General features: G+C 32.5%; 1 protein-coding gene across 1 annotated transcript in view; it reads left to right on the plus strand.

Annotated features, from left to right (window-relative positions):
- Positions 1 to 13032, plus strand: part of LRP1B (LDL receptor related protein 1B) — a 1854983-nt gene that overhangs the window by 14737 nt on the left and 1827214 nt on the right. The gene's annotated exons all lie outside the window — the stretch shown is intronic.

Raw genomic sequence — 13032 nt, forward strand, 5'->3', positions numbered from 1 at the left:
CTAAAATTCAGAATTAGTATGATTATGGGTGATGATGCTTATTGTGTCATTCAAATATCGCTGTTTCCAAAGGTACTTAAAAACACATAAATTTTATAAAATCAATTTATATTTATTGATCTTTTCTCAGGAAATTTTAGGTACTTTTTTAAAAAGGCATCTCAGCCCTTAAAGAGTTAATGGTCTAATTCAGATAATTCATAAATCTTATGGCTTATAATTCATAAGTCATATGAAGGATGATTGCAGAGGGTTTGATCAGATCTTGCAGGTGAGCATGAACCTTGATGGATTTTGTATCTTGTCTTTTGGATGGGCAGTGAATAGAAAAGCATATGCCAGAAATAGTGAATGGATTTGATCTTTTGGACAAATCTTGACTGGGGAGTTTTCATATTGCTATACTGAAAGAAATTCTATAGTTGAGTCTGGGTTTCTTTAGTAAAGGGCACAGTGATGAGTTGGTGATGTATCCAATGATCAGGTCAGAAAATATACAGGAGTGTTAGCATCTGGCCTCCTTACCATTTCTGGTTTAGTTAGCACAATAAGAGCACAGTATGTCTCTTGTGATTAAAAAAGATAGTTTCACCCCATGACTCATGGGCAAGGTGAACCAATGAACCAATGTGTAAAATTCCAGCTAATGAAACATGGCTTTGTATAAATACAAGTGTCTAGAATCTTTTCAAAAGGCCTAGGATATCCACTTTTTCAATGCATGGAATTTTTTATTTTCTTCCTTTTTAAGTGCTCCCACACTGCACTCCTCACATTGCTTGAATTTTTTGTTTTATTTTGTTTTGTTATGTTATGTTATCATTTGTTTGTTTTTAAGCCTTTCTGGTGGTTGATGCAGTCTTGTTCTTTCTTATTTTTTCCAATTTCTCCCAATTTTGAGCTGCAATTTTCTTTCCTTCACTCTGAGATCCTCCCCCACCTGCTAGAAGAGCCAAACACAACCTCACTCTCCAAAAAGTCTGCTTCATCTTAGGTGCTTGGATAAATCCAGTTTTAATGGCATATTGTCTAAAAAAATATAGATGTGAGATTATTGATCCAACCATCAGTTTAGCTTCTGATAATAGCTCTAGGAAGTTAGTGAGAAACAGAACTATTTGGGAAGCAATGCAACACCCATATTGAATTTTTAACAACTTAATACATTTTAGGAAATGATCCATCTGAGAGGCATTATGGCTTGCTGAGAAAAGCTGTACACTGGGAACCGGGAGAAGTGGGCTCAATTCCCAGCTCTGCATCTGACTCACTCTTTGTCCTTGGGCAAGTCACTTAGCCTCTCTCTGTGTCTACTTCCTGCCTGATAAAATAAGGAGAATAATGCATAAAGGCTCCCACCTCACCAAGATGTGTCGAGCCTGTATTCTGTAACCAATGAAGGGATCTTTCTTCCCCCTGCTGGCTAATGACAAACTTATTTTTATTAGCATCTAGTTTGATTAAATTTTGTAAAAAAGAGCATGGAGCTACGACTAATTTGAAATAATCCTTTCATCATTTAGTTTACACTAGAGTTGTATTACAGTACATTTTGCTTTGTGTTAATATACTTGATGCTAGGAAGAAGACTTATAGATCTTGTATCTACAAAAAACATCTGTTGCCTCAATCTACTTGAGTGTCAACTATGTAGTCTTGTAGCGAGCACTGCAGAGCCCATTAGAAGAATAGAAAATGAAATCCTGGAGAGAAGAGGTTTACATATAAAAATGTTACCTAGCAATATTTATTAAAAAATGCTATTGTTAGCATTAGAGTCTAGACATTGAGGAAATCAATATAGGCTGAAAAATCACAGAGCAATGTCTTGGAATACATTGAATAAATACCTGTATCCCATGAAATCTTCCCTAATTGCTCAAGCAAAAATGATCATTTCCTTCATTTCTCATCCTCTTTCTTTGATCTTGCTGGCTCATTTAAAATTTCTCTAGTTTCCTCTAAATATATTTTATAAATTTTAATCTTTTTTTTTTCTTTTTAAATAGATCATAATTTATTTTTGGTTATTTTATCTCAACTTTTTTATATTGAACAGCACCCTGTCATATTTTTTCATGATTTTATCTTTTGAAATCTTTCTGCCAATAATAGAGTATAATAGAATATTTTATATTCTGAATTTGTCTTATTTTCTCATTACTTTTTTATCGTGTCCCTGTATCACCAGTGTTTTCTAGAAATAGGATATTAGATCTACAGGCCTGATTGGGTTCAAAATGAATATTCTGGGACAGAATACTTCCTAGGTTGTATTAGGTATGTGTAGACATAGTAGAATTAATAATGCAAATACCAAGAGAGATGGAAAGTGCATCTGCTTTGTGGCAGTGCTCAGCAGTACTGTAGAAGAAAAGACTGCACTTATTAGCTCTATTATCTTTGCTAATTACTTCATCTCTTCAAATCTCAGTTTCCTTATATATGAATGCAGCAATATCTACTATAATGTCTTGAGGGTTTGAGAAAATACTTATAAAATATCCTGTTTATATTAGGGACTCAATTAATGAAAGTTTATTAGTACTTATAGCAGTAATAATGATTGCTTTTGTAACTATATTCTGTCTTATGGTCTTGTATGATGAAAATGTTTAAGAATGACATTCATTCTATGAATGGAAAGCAGTACTGTTCATCCCAGGATTCCCACTGTAATAGATGACTGTTTCCTGTCTCGTGGCTGGCTGGATTTTATAATATGATATAAATGGGAGATAGTATTGGTAAATCCTCCTAGTAGTTATAAATAATCCAATAAAGAAATTTAAAACATTATCTGTAGACAAAAGTCTCTCTTTAAAAACTCCAAATTCTTTGCTCTAAGACCGTCTTGTGCTTTCTACCATTCTAAGATATGGAGAGAAAATTACATGTAAAAATCCAGGAACCTACCCTTGAGTTAGTCCCAGTAATTAAAACAACAACAACAACAACAAAAACATTAAGGTTGAGATTAAGAGATTATGTTTTGAAGTCAGTCAGTTTAGGTTCCAATCCACACTATTTCACTTATTAGCTATGTCACATTGGCCAGGGTACATAGTCCCTTTGAAACTCTGGATGCCTATTTGCAAAAAAGCTCCAAGAGATGTAAATATAGAATAGAGATATACAGGGGTGCCTGGGAGGCCCAGTCAGGTAAGCAACTGACTCTTTATTTCAGCTCAGGTAATAATCTCACTGTGGATTGAGCTCCACATGGGACTCTCAGGGGACAGCGTGGAGTCTGCCTGGAACTCTCTCTTTTCCTCTCTCTCCCTTTCCTCTCATGCTGTCTCTTCAAAATAACATGAATATGTGTATATATACTCATTACATATATATGTATATATATATATTCATTATATATGTGTGTATATATACATACATACTACCATTCACAATCACTGCTCAAAACATGCTAGTTATTATATTACTGTATATGTATATTTACTGCCTATAGTTGGCAGTCAATAATGCTTAGAAACCAGTGAAGTTATAGTGGGAGAGACCAAGGCTGTTGCAGAGTCTTCAAAAGGACTAGGCAGAGGAATGGTAGGGAGCAATGACTTCCACATCACACTCTGCTTACCAAGCTTTGTGCCCTAGTCTGGGGTTATATTTGAGCAGAGGGGTTTTCTTTTTCTAATTAGCACAAAGGTGCCACAAAGTCTCTTGCTGTCCTAGATGGAACCTTTAAACATAGGGAATTGCTGGTACAAAGTTAGTGAGGAACAAGAGAATTGACCTAAAAAGAGTAGTTATGTAGTTCAGTGTGGTTAATACAAGATTATCTCTTGAATAATAAGACATGCAGATGCTGTTGTTCTTTCTTAAGATGAGATTTTCAAAGTCCTCTCCAAAAGAAATCATCTAAAATCTCTAAATATAAGTAATGAACTATAATAGGAGAATAGTAGGATAATAGGAGAAAAGAATATTTGTCAAGGAATAAATTTCAGTATAGATTCTTATACTCTCTTTTGAGGTTAGTCTCTAGAAATATAATTTATTTTCTTTCAAATAGTTTAAAATGACATTTGACTACATTAAAACATAAAATTGCTCCCACTACTTATTAACTTACTGATAGTGCTTTAAGTAATGACTTTGTGTTCATGCTGAGTGTCCTGTGGGATACACTACTATGTTGTATCTGAAAGTAGAGAGAATAAATTATTCGTAATCTAGAATACTATTCTGATCTTGGTGTTATTACTAAAATGACATTATTTTTGCTTTTATGGGTTAAAAACAAAAGGCTTTAGGTTTTCATTATTTATTTTTACCCATATAAGGCTTTTACATTTTGCCTTAAAAAATAAACAGGTGGGGGCAAAAGGAACATCTTTTGTTTCTTTTGTGTTCCAAAAGTAGTATTGTACTTATTGAAAAACACTAATTTTTTTCTAGGAAGAATGATGTGATTGTATAATACCAAGTAAATGTTCTAAGTGATAAATTTACATAAAGGGCAGTTTGCTTTCTCATCAGTGTGTGTGCTAAAGATTTTCTGTCAGAAAATCAGAATGAAGACAAAACCAAGGTTTGGCTTTGTATCTTTTAATACTACACACATCATTCTATACAGCTTTTGAAAACAACTGAACCAGATATCGTTTTTGAATGTTAACACTGTGCTTTGCTGATGCTGTTGTTTTCTCTTCAGGTAGGGGGACAATGAGGAATGCCTGATAGGCATGTTTTACTCGTCAGTTAGAAGAGCTACTCCTTACATAAAATAATCTGAAAATTTTAAATACATTTTTAAAAATTATTTTTGTCTTTTTAAAACCAGACTATTATACTTTTGCTTTCCTGCAAAGCAATCAAAACAAATAGTTCTAGGCAAAATATGTACAATGTTAATCTTGGGTTTCCTTTACTAACAGGATAGGATTTAGTAAAGTAAGGTAATAGGTGAAGATTTTTTATTCTATCTGATCAGTTTATAGATATTATCAAAATTGTTTTTAGAAAATGGAAGAAGATGCCCTCTTGAAATAAGCATTTCTTACAGTAGCAACACAGAAATACTATAGAGACTGTCCAACTTATACTATTTTAATGTTGCTATTATGTTTTCTACATGGTGGATCCAAGCCTTGGTCTAATATTATAGAAATAGGAGAAAAAGACATTAAAACATTTCTAGGGTGTTAAAGTGAGTTAACATCATAACCACCAACTGTCAGCAGGCTTTGGGGAGCCAGCAGGGAGCCATGTTTATCCCACATAATGCATGTGTGGTCACGGATCTCATTAAGCAATAACAATCTTTGGGAAATGGTTGTTTCCTCCCAAAGTCCACTCTAAATATACTCATTCCTAGTCCACTGAGGTTCAAGCTGCTTATAAGGTCATCATGCTCTTTTTTTTTTTTAGTTTTTTTTTTTTAAGCTGGTTTTATATGTGACAGAATCCTGTCACATAAGAATTGAGATATTTGTGTCTCAAAAATCCATCGAAAAGAAAACCAGTGGTTGAGACTCAATAGGAAAGTTCTTGTGTAAGCATAATTTCTGTGATCAATTGTTCTGAGGTGATGAATGAGAGAGATACCCACCACTTGAAATATTCAATTGTTTTCACCTGGAGTCAGTTGGGGACACTAAGCCAATGAACTAACTCCAGTGACCTTGGCAAATAAATTCTACAAGCCAATTTAAAAATATACTCACTAGATCTCAGCTCTGTGGAGAAATGTGGGCATCCATAGGGAGTTTCTGTCCCTTTAAAAAATAATTTATTCATCCTGTTAACAGTCCCTACAGTTAAAATAATATGAAGTGATTGGAAGCTGATAATAAACTGCACTAATGGTAAATTAAAAGGGGTTTTTGAAAAAGAAAAAGAATATCCCAACCACTTGGTAGTCAATGAAAAAGTGTTGAATGTCCAAGTGTCCTCATTCAGCTTTGTCAGATTTTAGTACTTTTAATACTTTAGTCCTTTAGATTCTCATATAGCTTGTGTTTTAAATGAAAGCAATTACAGGAAATGAGAACGGTGGTCCATGAAGTAAACATTAAAATGAGAAGGACTCAACAATGTCAATTATATTTTTGTTGTTTTTTTTCCTTAATGTTTGTCTATTTTGAGAGAGTGGGCTAGCGGGGTGTGTGTGTGTGGAGGAGGGACACAGAGAGAGGGATAGAATCTCAAGCAGAGAGAGAGAGAGAGGGAGAGAGAGAATCCCAAATAGGTTCTCTGCTTCAGACGTGGGACAGGATCTCAGGAACTGAGAGATCATTACCTGAGCCAAAATCAAGAGCCCAATGCTTAACCAACTGAGCCACCCAGGCCCCCCCTGTGAATTATATTTTCATTTATGTGATGGATTATTTTTCCTCTAAAGAGGAAATAATAGGACATAATAGTCAATGACGTTTGCAACCCATGCTTTAGTGAATTTATTTTTCATTTTAATTATTAAACATTCATTGATAAATTGCTTGCAAATCACACTCCTAACAGAGGATATGAAGACTGACCATATTGCTTTTAGTTAGCTTTCAATCTAGGATTACTCTTTCACATGGAATTGCAAATGAATAATAGCTTATTTGAGAAAAATAATTTTGTGTAATGCTAGAGGTTCTAAAATCATAGGAAATATTCACTTCAGAGAACATATCTATTTTATGTTTGATGATAGAGTTCCCAGTAAATTAATTTTTATACTTGAACCATCTTGTACATCTTATTTTTAAAGGGAAATGGTACATTAGAAATATATTATTATATTCTAATATATTTAATATATCTAATATATTTCTAATATTAGAAAACTCTTTGAAGCCATTAACATATTTGTAGNAACTTCTTGACTATAATACTTTTGTCTAAAAATTATAATAGTAGACTAAAGAAAATTATTTAGAACATAATGTTTTTATTAAAACATACATTTAGTGACTTTTTTGCATCTTTTTACAATCCTTATTGAATAGCATTATTTTATTTTAGCCCAGAAAGTGTTATCAAATAAATGCTAATACTGTTAAATGTATCAAAGTTTCTTTCTCCTTTTTTCTTTCCTGCTAATATCTGTACAGGATTAATCAACTATGTGGAACTTACTCAGAAAAAATACATTTATTTAAATTTAGGGCATCTATTTTAATTAAGGCAAAATATATAACAGCTTAAATATAAACTTATATTTACTTTATAATATACTTTGTTATTCTGGCATGTATTTGTTTCATTGATTCACTATCGCAGATAATTGAGAGCATATATATCTGATCAATTTTTAAAGAAGAATGCAATAATAGCAGCTTAGTAGTAAAGACATATCAAACATAGTGTTATTTTTACCTTTTGTAAATATTTTATTGCTACTAGATTTTTCAAGGGCTTAATTACTACAACTAGTTATTAAACTCTAGAATTTGCGGTGCCTGGATGGCTCAGTAGGTTAAGCATCTGACTTCAATCAGGTCATGATCTCACGGTTTGTGGGTTCGAGCCCCGCATCGGGCTCTGTGCTGACAGCTAGCTCAGAGCCTGGAGCCTGTTTCAAAGTCTGTGTTTCCTTCTCTTTCTGACCCTCCCCTGCTCACACTGTCTCTCTCTGTCAGAAAAAAAAAAACAAAAAAAAAAAACAAAAAAAAACAAAAAAACATTAAAAAATCTTAAAAAAATAAAATAAACTCTAGAATTTGTCTTGGCATGTTATGAAAAATAATCCAGTATTTGAGAGTGAGAAGCAGAGAGGCGAAAGGCTGGTTGCTCTGGGTGTATTCCAAGTGACAAAAGATGAAATGTATTAGTCTGGTACGTTTTATGTATTAATGGCATAAAAGTTACAATGGAATGTAGAGTAGCCCTGAAGTTGAAGATTTTGCTCTCTATCCATGCTCTAGCTTTTGCTACTTCCTAGCAAAGTAACCATGAATGTCTCATATTTTCTCCAAAACTAAATTTTTGTATCTGTAAAATGTAGCTAATGGCAACTTATTTTATGGCGTTGCTTTAAAACGAATTTTAAAAAATGAGAGTATTTTACAAATTCTAAGCACTTTACAGAATTACACCGTAATTATTCTACAACAGTAATAATGAAAGCCAGTTCATTTTGTGAATTTTTAAATTTCCTTATTTTGGAATCTTTATTTCTTTTGTTTACTTCCCATTTCTTTAACTCACTTCTATGGATGATAATAAAACACAGTTTAATAATAATTTACTATTTCAAAAATAGTAAATATAGTAAATAAATATTTATTGTGGACATGCTAAATAAAATGTGGTCAATTTTTAAAGAAGAATGAAATAATAGCTGCTTAGCAGTAAAGACATAGCACACTTATTAAAAAAGAAGTGTGAGTGATACAGCAATGAAAAACCATCATCCGTGTGTTAGAAAGAAAAAGAAAAAATCAGGCCTAAGTGTCTAATCAGTGTGGTAAACAGGATTTCAGGGGTGGCAAATATGTGTGCAAGCAACACAGCAGCTCATTTTTTATGATGACAAGTGCCGTAAGTGGAGTAAAATGAGATACTGTCCAAGTTCAGCGTTCATGTTGTGTAAATCTAAGTACGCAAAGAAGATAAGGTTAAATACTATTTTATCTAATTTAATCTTTGGTTACCAGAACAGTATGTGATCACAAGGAACACATGAAATCAGGCACTATTATTTAAAATGTTTCATGAAGAGAAGTAGTCATATTAATAATTGAAATATAAATGTAAAATAATATAAAATATGAATCACTGCTAGGCAGTAGATTTAATCTCAATTCTAGACCCTCAAGAAGTTTTTGAAATGTAAACAATTATTTTCATTTATTAAAAAAAAACATGTCTTTGGTATTAGTGAATTATTTCTAGAAATTTGAAAGCTGGTATCAATGATAACATTTTGATTGATTGTTTCAAAAAGATTTTTAACCATTTAAAATTTATCTCTTATGCTTAAGTGGCTACCAAATCACTACATTTAGCACATTTCACAGAAAATAGGTATTTCAGTTCTTCATTGATTTTTCTCAAAACTACATTTTTGCAAACTATGTAGCCCTGTATAAAAGCTAACAATGAAAAGTATGATCCTACCCATACTGCCCTATTTAATGGAATGTATCAAAGAAGAAATGACATATCTTTATTATTGTCAATGCTGGAGGGAGACATTTCTTACATTTTACAATTTAAATTTACAGTTTAATTCACTGAATATTACTGGGAAGTTTAATCCATTTACCATTCTGCTACTTGAATGTCCTTTTAAATAACCAAAACAGATCTTCTGTCTAAATTTCTTCAGTGGGTGTTTTTTGTTTTGTTTTGTTTTGTTTTGTTTTGTTTGTTTTGTTTTGTTTCACAATAAAGGTTTGCCTTTAGGATGACATGTGACCTTCCTGCCAGGGCACCAAGGATAGAGAAGACCAGGAGTTTGCTCTTCACTCTGGACTTGCCTGTGCCCTTTCCCGTCTTGCACATCAGCCTATAAATATTTCCCTCACCTTACTTGCCAGGAACTCTTAGGATTGTTACCCACTCTTAATATATTTTCTCTTTGACTGTGGGCTCCGTGAGGGTAGGGAATGCACTTCTATCTCTATCACTCATGTGTAACGTAGGGAATGCACTTCTATCTCTCACTCATGTGTAATGTCAGAAGTGGTAGGGAGTTTTAAACAGATATGTAAATACAACTAATTATTTCCCCACCCAGTGTTGAAAAAGCCCAATTTGAGAGCATCTCATAGGTATAAGCTCTATCTCTATGAAGCTCTCCAGATGTTTAAATAATGAAGATATTAATTGTTCATTGCTCGCTTGTTTCAAGACTGGTTGACTATAAGGCTTAGAAAATGACTGATAAAGTATATAGCCATTATTTACTGAGATGAGGCCCAAGGAATCCGGGTAAGCTGAGAAGAGACAGATTTTGAATACATTGCAGCCTGACATGGGCTCCGGTGCAAAAGCAGTACTAATATTCAAGGGTAAAGCACAGTATCTTTACAAACCTTTACGACCTTGTATTGTATTAGACTCATTTCTGCCCCATATTGACACCCACAGGACTCAATCCAGTGTTTGGAAAATGTGTAGCTTTAAAGAAACTCTTTGGAGTATTGGTTTCAGGCCAGACTTTGCTAAATCAAAGAGTGCCAGTTTCCTTCATGCCAAACAGCAAAATAAACCCCTCTGCAAAAGGAATAAAGACTGCTGAGAAATAACTGATGAAGCTTTTAATGTCAATAAATGTCATTTTGTGCATCAGTATTGTGAGAGTTTCCTTTTCACAAATAGAAGAGGGATTTTTATAAACTCTCCTGTGAAAGGATAGGGATTTAGAGTTGGCATTAGCAGACCCTGTAATAAAACAAATCCCTCCTTCAAGTCCCCCTTGAAGTGAAGAATGGCACTTGAACTTTTCATTTGGTAATATGTGGATTATAGATATCCTCCTCTTACCACTAAGGTGTGTGTCATCTTCTTTGCTATCTTCGTAAATATCCTACTGGGAACTAGGGGAAGTGGTAAGAATTGAGAAATAGCCTTTTGGCTTTATTAGACCTTGCTTGATTAAAGATTTGGAAGGTGCTGTGAAAATACATTTAGTTTTCTGACACTCTTGTAAATGAAGCTCAACAAGTATGCACCAGAGTACTGATCAGATACTTGGGAGGAAGCTTTTACACAGCTGACAGGTACTGCTAATGAATCCTGCATTGGCGCAATATTTAATACAGCAGGTAAGAATCAGCCAATAGGATGAGGTCAGAGATGTCATTTATTTGACATATTATGTTCATTAGAGTTTGTGACATATTCTAGCTTAAAGTATTATGCTATTCAATGTATATGTATTAATAAAACTCATTAGGCCATCTCTTACAGGATATAAATGTTAAATAGTATTTGTGAAAAAAATGTGCCTGTAATTTCATTAATTGTTTGGCTAAGTCTTCTTCATTTATTTTTTTAACTGTAAAATTTCTGCACTGGAAACGGCTTTAGTTAGCTTCCTAGGTGGCTGCCAAAACCAAATAATCACATTAAACTTAAAGTGAATTATTTTATATATCCAAATAATATAAAGAACACAAAGTTGAGTTTATTAGTAAAACTATCACTAAAAGAATAACTATAATCATACTAGGTTTATAAATAATTGGAAAGAATAATAAATAGTAACATATATTTAAGGAACAGTTTATACATTTGTGTATACGTTAACTTAAAAGTTTGATCTTCTGGGTTTCCAGGGACTAAAGTTATACATAGCAACAAACAATCTTATGAAAATAATTTCCCCAATTAATTTACATAATTTAATTAATGTGCATAATTTACATAATTATTTTCATGTACATGAAAGTTAAGACTTAAAAATTACAACATAGATAATTTGTTAGCCAAAATCATTCATATATTAAAATATATGGTATTAAAAATAGGAAATACATTAGTTAACTCCTGACTTTCTTCAAAACTTTAAGTCTTAGATCTTGAAGAAAACCCTGTTCCCCAAAGTCCAGGATCTACATCATACTAGAGAATCATATGTATCTTTTCCTCACTGAGAAAAAATATATTTGCATACTTTTACCTAAAAGACATAAGCCCAGAAATTCAAGGAGGGATTACAATAGTGATTAATTAACAAATTACTCTTAGCTTTTTTACTCTACATTAATTAAATTTCAAATGTAAGAGTTTAACTTTAGAAATATGTATATTTTAGTGTTTGCTAATATTTTCTTATTTGGGTATGGTTATCACATTTTCCATTATACCTATTTAAATTACATAAAATAAATTAAGGGAGTTTTCCATTTATGTAAAATATCTCCATTTTCTATATCTTTCATGGTCCAATTTTGAGGCATGAGTTTCATTACAAAAGATTTGCTTGTTAAATTTTACTATCAGTAGCTAATTTATAAATCAGCATTTCCTTTAAGTAATTATAAAGATGCAATCAATGTGATTAATTTTGATTTAATTAAAATTTTTAATTTTTAATACTTTAAAAATATTTATACCACCAGTTGCATTCTTCCTACCAAGAAGGTGATAGAAACCTTGTCCTGATTTTTAGCTCTATAGGCATGGCTACCAGATCTTTTTAAGTGAATTTGTCTGAAGTAAATTCGAGTTTAATGAGAATGAAGTATCCTGGAGTAGTTTTTATGGTTTCCTTTTGATGCAATTTTTAGACAATAAAGGGAAGTTGGAGATTTGTGATCGGGGCCCAGAATGGTTCACAATGCCATGTGGCTGGCTATAAACATGCACATGACTACTCTCTTGAGACACTGCTGTAGGCCTTAAAATACATTTTTGTATATACTTTAAATCATTGTAAACAACAATCATTTAAAAATATCAGCTCTCATTTCATACAGGATGAAATTTAGACTCACACAAAGTCCAACAGTGTCAAAGTTCCACAAAGTCTAGATGTTAAATCTCTCAATCTCCAAGGCCTTTGCTTCTTAAACTATAATACCATAATGTAGCTTCCTAGAGAAACTAAATTAATATTTAAAAAAATATATATAATGTTATTAAAATAGAGCATTATCAGAGTTTTGCTTATTAACAAACATCTCAAAAATAAAAGAAACATGTAAGTGTTTTTCTCAATATATACCAGCTAGAACCCCATGGGAGGCTAAAATCTTGTTCTAATAATGGCTTATGCACTCAAAACATTTTGGGAATTCTTATTTTGGAATTGCCTTAAAAGCCTACAGCATTTTCTTTTGAGCTCAGTGCTTTCAAATCTTGATTTCTAAAGTGTAAATCTGATTTTTTTGACATAGTCAGAAGACTTATAGAGGTCAGATTTGTGAATGAAGGGATAGATTAGACTTGTTAATTTTTTGACTTTTAAATTTTGGAACAGATTTTAAGTGAGAGGCTGTGTCTAAAAGTAACTCTAAGAGAAATATTTAAAAATAGTTTTCTTAATAGCACCAATAGAAAGTCTGCTATTTATGTCTATGTTAAAGGATAGCTTCATTTGGACTCTTTAAGACTGGAAGAATCAACCAGAGT

The sequence above is a fragment of the Crocuta crocuta genome, unplaced genomic scaffold (assembly GCF_008692635.1).
Source record: "Crocuta crocuta isolate KB4526 unplaced genomic scaffold, BGI_CrCroc_1.0 scaffold154, whole genome shotgun sequence".
In the NCBI taxonomy this organism is placed as follows: domain Eukaryota; kingdom Metazoa; phylum Chordata; class Mammalia; order Carnivora; family Hyaenidae; genus Crocuta; species Crocuta crocuta.